The 13,929-nt window shown below is 40.5% G+C and overlaps 1 protein-coding gene across 1 annotated transcript in view; it reads right to left on the reverse strand.

Moving 5' to 3' along the window:
* LOC122810579 (1-aminocyclopropane-1-carboxylate synthase-like protein 1) overlaps positions 1-13,929 on the reverse strand; it is a 790,733-nt gene that overhangs the window by 706,964 nt on the left and 69,840 nt on the right. The window lies entirely within an intron of this gene.

Below are 13,929 nucleotides of genomic sequence, written 5' to 3' on the forward strand. Positions count from 1 at the left end.
GTGGTGGGGTCAAGTCAAGAATAGTTGGTGTTCCACAAGGACTGTCCAAAGCCATAACAAACTCCAACAGACAGGAACCAAAGTAAGACAAACTAGCGAAAAACAAAAAGACAGCTTGGAAACACCAAAGCAAATTCTCTCTCAGTTTAATTCTCTTTCAGTTTAATGAAGCGCTTTTCGTCTTGCACATGTGGTAAGACTTCATCAGAAACTGAACAAACTTCAACACAAGCAATATATACACACCCTTTTTGTGACATGACACTTCTAATTAAAATCTTGTGTCTTAAAGGCACATCCACATTACTGCTACTTAAACAAATATGACTGACAATATTTTAGAACATCTCAACCCTTCCCTTCCTTCAGAATTTTTACCTGTAATGGTGACAGAAATATATATACAAACAATCTAACCTAGCGCAGTGCCAAACCCCTGAGACCACCCAATGAGACATCTGTATAACCCAGTCCACAACCTACAGCAGGGCACCCAAATACAGGTCCAGACAACATGAATATGCAATTTCTAAATGTCTTTGTAGCCAGCGTGGTTGATACGGGCATCCTAAGACAATGTCGCCATTGTCTCATGTTTACAGACAACCATTTAATCCTTAAATAAACAAACACAATAAGTGAGACATACACAATTTCATTGGAGGAAAAAATCTTGCAAACAAGGTTGCCAAGAATGCCAGCACACACACACACACACACACACACACACACACACACACACACACACACACCAACTTATGTTACGGCATTAAAAAGCAATCTTTCCAAACCTCAAAGACCTCCTAAGCCTATAAACAGCAACTCCTATACTTAGCAATCTCTTAAACACTCACCAAAAGCAACACAAATACCACACATATGCTTACACCCAGTGGAGACCCAACAACAAAGCCCATAAGCCAAGCAAACACAATACCCAGGACTCTTGTCATAGAGGCCTCCACTGCATGACACACAGAGACAATACTCACCAGAATAAACAAGGAAAATAAGTTAGTTGCTTATCTGGAGCCTGGATCTGCCAAGTTACATAAGCACTCAAGTCACTACACTACAGGTACCAGTATGATTCTATCATAGTCCATGTGGGTGTTGGTGACTTGAGATGTACCTCCCTGGACTATATGAAGAGAAACATTATTGATATCTCTGAATATTTGGCTCAGGCAGATAATATGTCTTGCATTGAGCAGCATTCTATCTTCACCAAGGATGCTGACATAGTACAAACAAAAGAGGATGGATTCCAATAACTGGCTTAGTTTCTGGTGTCTTTTCGGGGTGGGGGGGTTCAATATCTGCCAGCATGGGATAACATTGTTAACAAACCATGTTGCTTTGCAAAGGATGGATTGCACCTGTCTCCCCTAGGGTTCCAATAATGGCTAAAACTTTATCCACCCCCTTAGATCTACCAACATAGCAAACAAAAATGTTACTGCTCAATGCTAGAAGCCTAAACAATAATCGCCCTCAAGCAATCTTTCTTAATGTTTTTATATGAAAAGATTAGCAGTGCGCTTTATAAACACAGCCAGACTTCAGACACTGGATCCAAACCAGTTTGGCTTTGTCAGGGGAAGGTCATACCTACTAAACCTGGTGGACGTCTTTGAGGAGGTCACTAAGGCAATGGTTAAAGGAAAAACAGTGCACACTGCCTACCAGGACCTGGCTAAGGTGTTCAATACAATACCCCACTCAGGTATAGTTGGCAAACTCACCAAATTAGGCATAAACCCCAATATAACTAGCTGGATTACTAGCTGGCTCACAGACAGGACCAAGAAAGTAAGAATTGGTGAGACCACTTCCATTAAGATACCGGTCACTAGCAGGACACCTCAGGGCTCCTTGCTGGGACTGCTTCTATTTGTCATCTACTTCTCTGAGGTAAACGCTAATGTAATCATCCCTTGGCTGACCAAATTCACAGATAATTGAAAATTGGGAGCTATCATAGTCCCCCCCCCCCAAAGACACAAACATCTTACATGAGGGTCTAACACACACATGACTGGTGCCAAACCTACGGATCAAAACTCAGTGTCAAGAAATGCATTATAGTGCCTTTTGAGAAAACTTTCACCCAGGCTAATTACTCCATCGATAAGACACTCCTAAGAATCGACCTAGTAGTCAGGGATCTGGGAGCATATAAAAACAGTAATCTGGCCTTTGACCACCATGTAATATATTAAACGCTGAGAAAGTACTTATAGTAAAATACCACAGAACGCAACTCAAGCACGCTGTAGTTGGTGTAACAATCTTCTTTTATTGCATTCTGGTACCTCGGCCTTCGCCTTCTCAAGGAATACATTCATCCTACATACCACCACACCTTTTATATCCTTAACCAAGTCAAATTGACATAATTGATTACAATCAAACAATTGAACAATTGAACAATTAAACAACCATTAAGTGAACCTGCCCTTTTGATTTACTAAATTTTACTAAATACATTGTTAAATACATTGTTTTTATATATTGTTTTAATTTTTAACTTCAAAAAATTGATAATAAACATTGAATATAAAAATGTATTATATAATTTAACACCTATATTATAAATAATGTTTCCTTTCTTAACATTTAAATGAATAATACATAAAAATATATGTTTTCTCAAAAGTTCTATGCAAAACTTTATATTATAAATTTTTTATTATAAAAATTTTTTTATATATTTTTTTATGTATCTCCACTATCATTATCCTTAAGCTTTAATTACTTATAATATAAAGATTCATATTTCAATGTTCATGCCATTTGGAAAGTAAGTTTTATAATTCAAAATAAATCTGGATTCCATTTCCAATAATCTATTATGAAATCCTACATCACCCTGTAAATTTTTGGGTTTTCCTAACACACAATATATAAATCCTTCAGGAGTCCCCCTATGAAAGTCCAAAAAATGTTTGGCCACAGGGCTCTCCAATCTTCTATGCTTGATGTCGCCCAAATGTTCCATGATTCTGAGTTTCACTTTTCTAGTAGTTTGACCAATATACCATTTTTGTTTGCTACAACTACAACCTATAATGTACACTACCCCTACCGAATTACAATCGTAGTATTCTAAGGCTTTATAGTTCACATTGTTAATCTTAGTACCATCTAAATTCCTAACTTTACTGCAAACTTTACACTTGCCACATCTATGTGTTCCTATTTTTTCTGTTCTTGAATTTTTTCCCAAACTGTGCCTTGTGCTCAAAATCTCTTTTAAATTGGGATATCTACCATACGAAAAGATAATTTTACTTGGGAAAAGATTCCCCACTTTGTCATCCCCCAAAACTATTGGCCAAAAATTTAAAACTGTTTCCCTTGAAATCACGGAAAACTGGGAAAACTTGGTAACAAAAAATATCTTTTCTTTGTTAGCAAATTCTAATTCACTGCTTTCTGACCTATTTCCTTGAAAAACATGTGGCCTTGAATGCTTGTTTCTATCCATGTTTCTCTGAGCATTCAGGGGTTATCAGACCCAATTCCTTCTCCACTTTTACCCTGGCTGATTTAATGGTAGCCACGGAATAACCTCTCACAATGAGTTTCCTTTCAATTTTGTCAAATTCATCTCCCACTTCTGTCAGCTCAGAAATATTTGCACCAATATGTTTGAATTCCCCCAAAGACAGTAAGAAAATCATTCTATGTCACCCAGCTTATAAGTAAGGGCATGGCATTCAGGTCAAGGATGTCAAAGTGCCACTTAATTTTGCCCTTATCAGACCCACCATTGAGTATAATGCCCCTTCTGAATGTACCTCACCAGACATATGCAACAGCTGGAATGCTCACAATGGTTCCTTACCAGGAGAATCCAAAGTATAAACACACTGTCCTATATTGATCACCTTAAAACTCTACCTCTACACTCAGTCTCCTGCACATTACTGAGAAGCAATCTATACCTGGCATACAAGGCATCCTTGGATCCAACTCTGATGGATCTTTTGCACAACTGCAAAATGAACTGCATCAGAACCATCAGATCCAAGGATTTTAATTTTGCTTGTAACATAAATAAGACATGTTGACGAGACAGACGCGTGTCTCAGAGAATCCCCATGCTCTGAAACAGGCTCCCCATCCATGTGAAGAAGAGTCCATCCCTAACCTTATTTAAATGCAACCTTGACCAATGGATGGGAAATCAGAAATTCACCCCAGGTCTGGCCCCCATTTCTCGGATACAGAGAGGCAGACAGTAATACCTAAACGAACATACCCTCCACATAACCTCTAGAAACTTCCTAACATACCTTTCCTAATAAACACTCATGAAACATAGGGGCACAACTGGGTTGGGATGCATGGGTAGGCTGACAAAGGTCCAAAGGAAGTTAGCCTAGTATATCCCTATGAACAGGTACACTTTTGGTGACAATTTCTGGGGAAATCATGCCAGTCAAAAAATAAACAACAAAATGAACAAAGATACAATAAGGTAGCACTTAATATAATCTTAAACAGCAAGAAAGGCAAAATGCCAAAAGGGTACTTCCATAATCCTGGAAAATCTTTGGAAGCATTCAATGGACTCACACAAGATAAATAAACTATATATTTCAGCAGCAAAATAAAAATGAAGACTCTTGTCTTTACAGCCAAGATTCTAGAGGATACCCTGCTGTGGGAGGAAAGCTGGTTCTTGGTAAAGGGACATTGATACTGTTTTTGAAATGTGCCCAGAATACAAGTGTACTTAGCTTGTAACTATTCTACTGAATGCATGCAACAAAGATCGATCTTTCCAATGACCCTTCTAACTGCTATATCTAAACACTGAAAATCCTCTTTTAATGGGTCTTATTACTGGGTTAAATTCCAAGCAGTAAAACAACAGTAATGAAGGAGTTACGGCTGAGTTGCATTCCGTGCAGGAAAATAGAAAGGAAGGAGCCAGGAAAATATACCATGATCAGCAAAGCGGCTTAGCAGTGTAGAATGCCTTGCCAGAAGCCTTACTCCATGACCACAACAAGAAAGCCGCCTGGGTGGGAATAGATGCAGACACCAATAACTGCTGCAAAAAAGTCTGCCACTACTGGTCCAAGCAAACTAAAAGCAGCCTGCCCCACTACAGACTGGACTAGTATGTAGCCTGGTGCATATCTCCTGACACTGCTAAGAGAAATGCATACCCAGGCTGAGATGAAGCCAACTGCAAACATTCAATGGCAGCCCAACAGCATACATGGATGGAGCCTTAACAACTCCAGACAACCAGGTTCAGTGAAGGAGCTAGTGAGATAGGGATTCCACAGACATTGGTCAGGGAGTAAAGTTCCAGGTTCTCTTCTTGAGTCTCACTAAGGATCAGAACCTCCGGTATTTGTTAGGGCTGATGTCCCTTCTAAGAAACAACAAAAACTAAAGCATGTTTTACCTTGTCCTTTGGATCCTCAAAGGGAATGTTAAGAGTTTACTCAAGACTTATTCTCTGCCCTAAAGCCTCCTCAAGGGGTTTCAGTATCCGCTCATGCTTGGACATCTGCCCCTTCTAAACAGTTTAGGGAACCAGATTCCTCGGATGAAGACCCCCCTGTCTGTTGAGGGATCTTTGTCCTATTACTCAAAGATGCCTTTGGCTTATGGTTCTGATGAAGAGGAGTCTGTTAGCCCGGAGTCTCTTTTTGAGGAATTGTCATTTGGAGGCACAATTGCTAGGATGATGGAATTCTTTAAGTGGGATTCTTCTCAAGTGTCGGACATTCAGAGAAGATATTATAAGTTTCTTCAAGTGAATACTCCTAAACCATCTGCAGTTCCTCCTGTGTTGCTCACCTTGTTAGATACTTCCATTGCTGCTTCCAAGTCTCCTGATTCTCAGTCTCCTGCTCCTAAGAAACCGGATAGGTTCTACAAGGTTCCTGAGGATTGTCTGTTTTTATTTAAATGTCTTTCTGCTGATCCTGCTGTGGTGTCAGTTTCCTCCGACAAACCCTTCTAAAATGTTGCCTTCTTCCAAACTTTTGCCTTCTGATAAGGACAACAGGACAACAAAGAGGACTGGCAAGAAAGTTTACACTGCTGCTACTTTGGCCTTTAGGGCTATTAATTATCAGACCTACATGACCAGGTATCCTCCGGCCTTGGTAGCTCAGGCTTGTCAGGTTATCTCTGCCCTCCCTGATTCTGATGGCACATCCTCTGCCTTATCTGTTTTAGGAGCTGATTCTCAAGTGGCTCACCACTCTATTAAGTGTAGCTTTGATGCTGCTGATACCTGTTCTAGGGCCACAGCTTTTGGGTCCAGCATGAGGCATTATTCTTGGCTTTGTCTCTTCCAGCCTCTTCCTGAGAACATAAAGGGAAAGTTGCTGGATGCTCCTTTACATAATACTCATCTTTTTGTTTAAGGTCTTCCAAGGCTTTGTCTTTCTCTTGAAGAAACTTGAACTTAGGGATAGTAGAGACAGAAATATGTTTAAGAGGACTTATCCTTCTAGATCTACCTTGTTCTAAGGGCAGGAGGGATGGGAGGTGGGCCCCCTCTGCTAAGGCTTCTTAGATTTCTGTGGCCCAGAAGCCTCTCTTGTTTGATAAGCCTGCTTCTTTTTCACAATTTGTCCCCGCCTTTACACCAGGTTCCTTTGTCCCTTCGGCTCTCCCTTTGTCTAACAAAAATTGGCGTCTCATCACTTCAGACTCTTGGGGTCTTTTATATCATCCGTCAGGGTTACTTCATGGTATGGAAACCTCTCCCTCTTTTTTCTAGAATTCTTCAGTCAACTCTAGAGCAACGTCCTCATTTTCCGGATGTTCTAGGGTCCCTGTTGAACCAAGGGACCATTTGATCTGCCCCCCCTCTAAGTGAGACAGGGGTTTTATTCCAGAATCTTCCTGGTTTCTTTGGAGACCTATTTTGGATCTCTCTCAGCTCAACACCTTTCTTGAGATACCTTCTTTTCAGATGCTTACTCTTCAAAGTCTGTTTCCTCTTTTATTACCCCCAGCTTTTCTAATGTCCTTGTATCTGAAAGATGCTTACCTTCATATCCCTATTCACCCTCCCTACCAGAAGTTTTTACATTTCTCTGCGTCTTCCTCCCATTTTCAGTTCTCTTTTTTGCCCTTTGGCCTCTCTACTGCCCCAAGAGTATTCACAAAATGCCTAGCTCCTGTGATTACCTTCTACAGGCTCCAAGGCATTTAAATGTTTCCTTATTTAGGCAACCTGTTGCTTCAGGCGCCTTCTCCCGGTCAACTGTTGCAGGATCTGCAGTCCACCATCTCTCTTCTTCAATGTCTGGAGTTTACTATCAACTTTCAGAAGTCCGTCCTGTCTCCCTCTCAGGATCATGTGCATCTAGGTTGCTGGATTCAATGGTGGCAATGTTGGCCGCTCTCCCGCCTCCAAAGGTATTGTCGTTGATAGCCTTCTTTCAGTCTCTTCTTCGCCTGACTGCCATGCCAGCCAGAGAGTGTCTTTGGGCTCTGGGATTCATGGCCTCTTCTATTCTAGTACTTACTCTTGCCAAACTCCATATGCGAAAACTTCAATGGTACCTCAAGTCAGTTTAGCTGCAGCACCGGCACCCTCGGACTTTCAGTGTACCTCTCCTTCCCTCTCTCAAGAAGAACTTCGAGAAGGTGGATTTTACAGTTCACTCTTCACCCAGGCCGGCCCTTTCAGCCTCCAGTCCCCTTCTCAGGAGCTTCTCACAGATGCTCCAAATATGTGGTGGGTGGCATGTCTTGGTCACCTGAAAGTTCAGGGTCTCTAGCCTCCCCATCAGAAATCAGACCATATCAACATCAAAGAGATGAGGGCTCTGATTCTGTCCCCTCAGGCTTTTCACCCCATGTTCTCTCTGGGCCCCTTGAAGGTGTACACAGATACACTACATTGATATTGATGTGGTATATCAACAAGCAGGGGGACACAAAATCTTACCTCCTGTTCAGGATGGCACTTCAGCCTAGGGAAGTAGCTCTCAGTTATAAGTCAACTCTTCAGGCAGTTCACATTCCTTCAGAACATAGTCTTGTGGCACACTCTCTAAGCAGGTCCAAAACACAGGCTCATGAATGGATGCTTCACAGAGACATGTTTCTGGACATTGTCCATCGGTGGGGTATTCATCGGGTAGATCTTTTTGCCTCTCCTCTGAACAGGCAGCTTCCTTTCTAGTCTTCCAGAGTGCCATGCCATCTGGCCTGGAAAACAGATGCCCTATCCTCTCCATGTAAGGGGAGGTTTCTTTATGGGTTCCTTCCTCTTCTTCGAAGATTCAGCTGGACTCCCCAAAAATCTTGCTAGTGACTACCTTTTGGCTGCGACAGCACTGGTTCCCCCTCTTAATGCATCCTGCCAGGGGCAGTCATCACAAGTTACCTCACCAGTTGGATCTCCTCACACAGGACAAGGGGTATCTAATTCATCCCCACTTGTCCACTCTGCAATTGACATTGTGGACGATAGGGTTTTGATCCCTTTCTGGCACCTCTTTTCTGACCGCATGCTCAGGATTTTACAGAAGACAAGGAATCTCTCAACCAGAAAATCTTACATGTCCAACTGAAAGAGATTTTCGGTCTAGTGCCATGCTCATAACCAGGACCCTATTACAGTGGCGGTCCGTCTGGTCCTCTCTTATTTGTGCGAGTTGCTCCAATTTGACTTAGCCTATTCTCCTGTGAAGGCTAATTTGTCAGCTATTTGTGTTCGTCTGCCCTTGACTACTCCTTTGACTTTTCATTTTGAGGTCAAACAATTTCTTAAAGTCATCCTGCATACTAGGCCTCTAAAAAACCTATCCTCCCTCCTTGTGGCCTTAATTTTATTTTGGAAAAATTAACACAGGTTCCTTTTCAGCCTGCAGTTTCTGCTTCTATGCAACACTGTACCTGGAAGACTATTTTGTTGCGGGCTTTTAACTTCTGCTTGGAGGGTTTCTGAGCTCTAGGCCCTTATGGCTATTCCTCCTTTTTTGGATTTTCACAGCAGGGACAGGATGTCCCTTCATACTAATCCTTCTTTTATGCCCAAGGTGGTGAGTTGTCCTTAAATCAATTGGTACAACTCCCTTCTTTTTTTCCCTTTTCCACAGTCCACTAATGAGAAGGTTCTGAATACCTTGGATTTGCACAGACAGCTCATGTACTATTTGGATAAAATTAGGACTATTCGTAAGTCCGATCAGCTTTTTTGTTTCCTTTCATCCCAGTCTTTGGGTTTGGCTGTTTCTAAGCAAACCATCTCCTACTGGATATCTAAGGCAATTTTGTTTTGTTATACTTTTCATTGCAAGTCTCTGTCTGCTTCTGTTAGAGCTCGTTCTACTAGGACTGCTGCCTCTTCTGGTGCCTTCTTCAAAGGATTGGACACCAATTCCATCCTTGAAGCTGCTACTTGGTCTTCAATGCATACCTTCACTAAGCATTATAAGCTGGATATGGTTTCTAGGGCCAGAACCAGGTTTTACTGAAAATATTCATGTGGGTTTGTTGAGGGTTCTTCTCAGCCTTCCACCTCCCATTATGGCTTTTGAGCTTTTTTATTCTCCTTTCTTGTAAGGATATTGCAATAGTGATATAGAAGGACATAGTGCAGTTGTGTAAAATTGTACTGTAACAGATGATGTCCTTTTCACTGTTGCAGTACTTGCTCTCTCCCTCAACCCCCCCTCTTCTTTATTCTGCATTTTTTCCTTCTAAGTGTGCATGGACTCCTTTGTTCTACAAGGATTGTTCTCTCCTGGAGAAATTCAGTTCTGGGTAGTTGCATCTGAACATCCCTTTTATGCCCTACGTTCTGAGTGAGGAGCATAAATACGACATACAGTGCAAACAAGATCCTTTTCAAGCTTTTCAATACTGGCTGAGAGACAGGCTGCTCGAGGCAGGACATCCCATCTTTCATGAATACTGCAACAGTGAAGAGAAGGACATCTACTGCTATGAAAAGATTTTACATAACTGTACTTTTTGTATGTACTCCTGACATATTCACTCCATCTCCCTCTAATCTCGCAGCCTCCTATTACCTGTCACTCCACATTTTCCCTTCAACTGATTTTTACTTCCTTTATCAAATACCTCTTGTGCAAGCTCAGGCCATATTCTCCCTCTGCAGTCAGTGTTCCTAACGAATTTCTAAAAGTGTCTGTGGACTCAATTGCCTACCCTGTCTCAATAATGATTAATAGAACCATCAAGGAGTCTTGCGTCCCCTCACTGTGGAAAACATCCTTCATCCTTCCTCTCCACAAAGGCAGCACCTCCACAGAAATCTCTAACTATAGGCCAACTGCTATTCTTTCACCACTATCAAAAATTCTAGAAAAATGTATCCATAAGCAACTTCTTCAATACCTCCTTGACAATAACCTCTCTCCCACTTAACATGGATTTAGACCAGCACACAGCACTATCACTGCTCTGCTATCCTTTACTGACACTGTCAACAAAGCTTGTGACTCAGGAAACTTTGTCCCTTCTATGTTCTTAGATCCATCCAAAGCCTTTGATACTGCCTCCCACCCCCAATTGTTATCCCAGCTATCTCTTCTGGGCCTGACCAAAACATTCTTATAAAATAGTTCACTAGCTATCTCTCTAACAGATATCAATCTGTCAAATGGAACTTTAACTTCTCTCCTTACTTACCTGTTAGCACTAGGGTACCCAAGGCTCAATAGTAGGTCCACTTCTCAACATTTTTATTAACCATCTTAATATTGCCAGCAAACAAGCCACCCTAATTCACTACACTGATCACTCTACATTAATCTGCTCTGCCAGGACACTCTCTCATCTACAGAGTTTAATGCAAGAAGTTTTCAATTCCATTGAGTTTTGGCTCACCAACAACCATTTACTACTTAACCCAAAAAAAAAACACTACACGTCTACTATTTTCACCAAAACACTTTTCTCCAGATGCCTCTAACTTTACTATTACCACTCAGAACCACACTTTAATTAATGTGGTGTCACATACAAAACAGTTAGGTGTTAACTACTGAGAACAATCTTATGTTTGACCTACATATCAGCAACATCATAAAAAAAAAAACTAATCAACAATTGGGCATGATGTATAGGGCTAAGAAATTCATCTTTTACCCTCCCTTCTATACACTTCACTTGCCCTAACCAATCTTCACTATTCCCCTCAAAGAAAAATAGTCAATGTTATAACAAAATAGGTAAATTTGTCACAGGGCAGGCCCACTACTCTCACCATTGCTATGCTCTCAAGTCTCTAAACTGGCTCTAACTACCCCAGCTTCTCACCCTTGCTATGCTCTCAAGTCTCTAAACTGGCTCTACCTACCCCAGCTTCTCACCCTTAATCAACTAATATTAACACACAAAATACTGTACAACTTCTCATTTTCACAAACTACATCATTATATTCCATCTCATGACCTACGCTTCTGTCACAAGTATCCACTATCTATTTACAAACCTCAAAGATTTAATGGGGTTAGTCTGTAACTCTCCCTGTGTTGCCAGATCATGGCATAGCATCCCCGAAGTAATCAGACGTGTACCCCACTACTATTCCTTCAAGTCTAGGCTGAAAGAACATCTCACCAATAACTGGATCTGCCCACTCTCCTTGCCATCTTAGCACTCTTTTCTGTTCCCTTCTTCCACACCAATAGATTTTCTCTTGATGAATCCTGCTTTACCTACTTTCTAGCCTCACCTCTTTAATTGCTTAACATTCTATTGTCCTTTCTTTATATTCTTAAATTAACCTTTCTTTGCCCCAGAATTTGACTGAAATGTATTATCTAGTTCTCCTGCCAGAAAAAGTATGTGGCTTTTATGATATGCACATTAGGAACTCTCTACCTACCTTGTATATAATATATGGTCAACTTTATTGATTGCCTTTATATTTTGCTTATTATTTTCTATATAATGTATGGTCAACTTTATTGATTGCCTTTATATTTTCCTAATTTTGTCTTTCACATATTGTACTACTTTACTGTCTCAATATTTGTAAACATGGCTCAATTTAATTCTCTGTGTACTGTGGAGATTTTCTCCCCGGGCCTTCGCTGAAAATGGGCTCATACCCTGTCGGACTTTCCCGGTAAAGAAATGTCAAATACATAAATAAATAAATATATATTTTCTGAATGATTATCCAAAATACTTTCAACCAACATACATGACTTCCAAGTGCTTGTTTTATTATACTCCTATTGTGTTTATCAAGAGAAACAATAAAAACACCTGCTAATTGCTACACTTTAATTTGTTTTTGCTTAATTGTATGGATGTGTATTATATACACATAACTTTGCTTGAAATAATAACTATATATAAATATTAAAATATATTTACTTTGATTTTGTATGGGTAAAAATACTTTTGGCCTTTAAGACCGCAGTTAAAAGAAGTGCTGACTTTTCTGCACTTGCTCATGCAATCTGCTATATAATTCTTCAAAATGAGCAATGATTTGTCAAAAGCATCCATCCACAACCCCTTCCCCTCATTTTTTACACATGGGGTCAGGTGTCACTTAAACAGTGACAATCGTCTAGAGTCAATGTTTACACTGCCGAGTGGCAAATTCCCAATTACCTGCTTAATCCATTTCAGGGTTATTGGGTTCTGGAGTCTATCCCAGCACTCATTATGTATAAAGCTTACAAAATAGTCATAGACAAATGCTACACTATCATAGGATACAAATGCACATGCATATTTACACACTGCACTCACAATCTGGAGAATATGAAATTTGTCTACATCTTATATTTAGGATGTGGGAGGAAACCAGAGAACCAAGAAAAAAATGGCAAAACAAATAACAGGCAGACGCCACACAGAAGGTAGCCAACTGAAAAGGAAACCAGAGAACTGTGCATTGTGAAACAGCAATAGTACACTAATATAAGATACTTGGAAAACACTTCCACCCCCAAAAAGTGACAGCATTTTCGATACAGAAAGAAATATTACTTAGATAAAACAGGTATGACACGTTATCCAGACATGGTTAAAATACAGCAAAACTAGAGATGCTATGCAATAAAATATTATATACAAGTTTTCAAAAACTTGTACTTTTTCCTTGCTATTTGCATTATTTCATAACTTTTTAAATGCTTAATCAATAAGGACAACACAATTAAAATGAATGGAAATGTAACTGAATAAAAAACGACATACATAAAATAGAAATTACTCTTAGTCATCTCCACGGCATATAAACAATGCCTGACTCAGGCACAGATGACCTGAATCTGACATGTGGCGGCACACAAGAGAAGGATGGGGGGTGGAATGCAAAGGTAGGTAGGCCCTTTTCAACAGTACCAGCACAGGCGAGGGATTAGAACTGGGCTTGGCATGTGGATATGCAAAGTTGCACTGCTGCCTAGGGCTAGGGTGGTGACACTTACAGACACTGCCTCATGACAGTCAGTGGTCTGTCAGGTGCTTCTGCATATAAAGAAATCCAGGGTTTTATTCTGAAGTGAAACCCACCTATGCTGTGAGTGACACAGCAGCTTTCTAGCCTTCTCTCTCATGCACCATTCACTTCGCCAGCTAGGTAGGGGGCTGGCAATACAGGCATGCAGGGTTACAGCTGAGACTGCATACATGTCTGCACTCTGCAAAGAGTCGAGTCCAGTTGCAGCTTGGCCTCATTGGGGAAGAAAGCATAAAAAGCTCAGCTCAGTGTGCTAACTATTCACAGATCTAAAAAACAAATCAACAAACAGTATGGGATATTCACTTGTAAATTTACAGAGAAGTTAAAAAAACACGATAGGTACCTCCTGAAAAAAAGAGGAGATATGATAGGGAAAAATTTAATATTTCACAGAAGTTAAAATTCAAGAGGACATCAACTTCGGAGTAGTCATTCTTTCAGGAGGCACGAATGAAAGACAGGTACAGGTAAGATA

This window comes from Protopterus annectens, chromosome 9.part0 (genome assembly GCF_019279795.1).
Source record: "Protopterus annectens isolate FY-2018-M chromosome 9.part0, PAN1.0, whole genome shotgun sequence".
NCBI classification, from domain to species: domain Eukaryota; kingdom Metazoa; phylum Chordata; order Ceratodontiformes; family Protopteridae; genus Protopterus; species Protopterus annectens.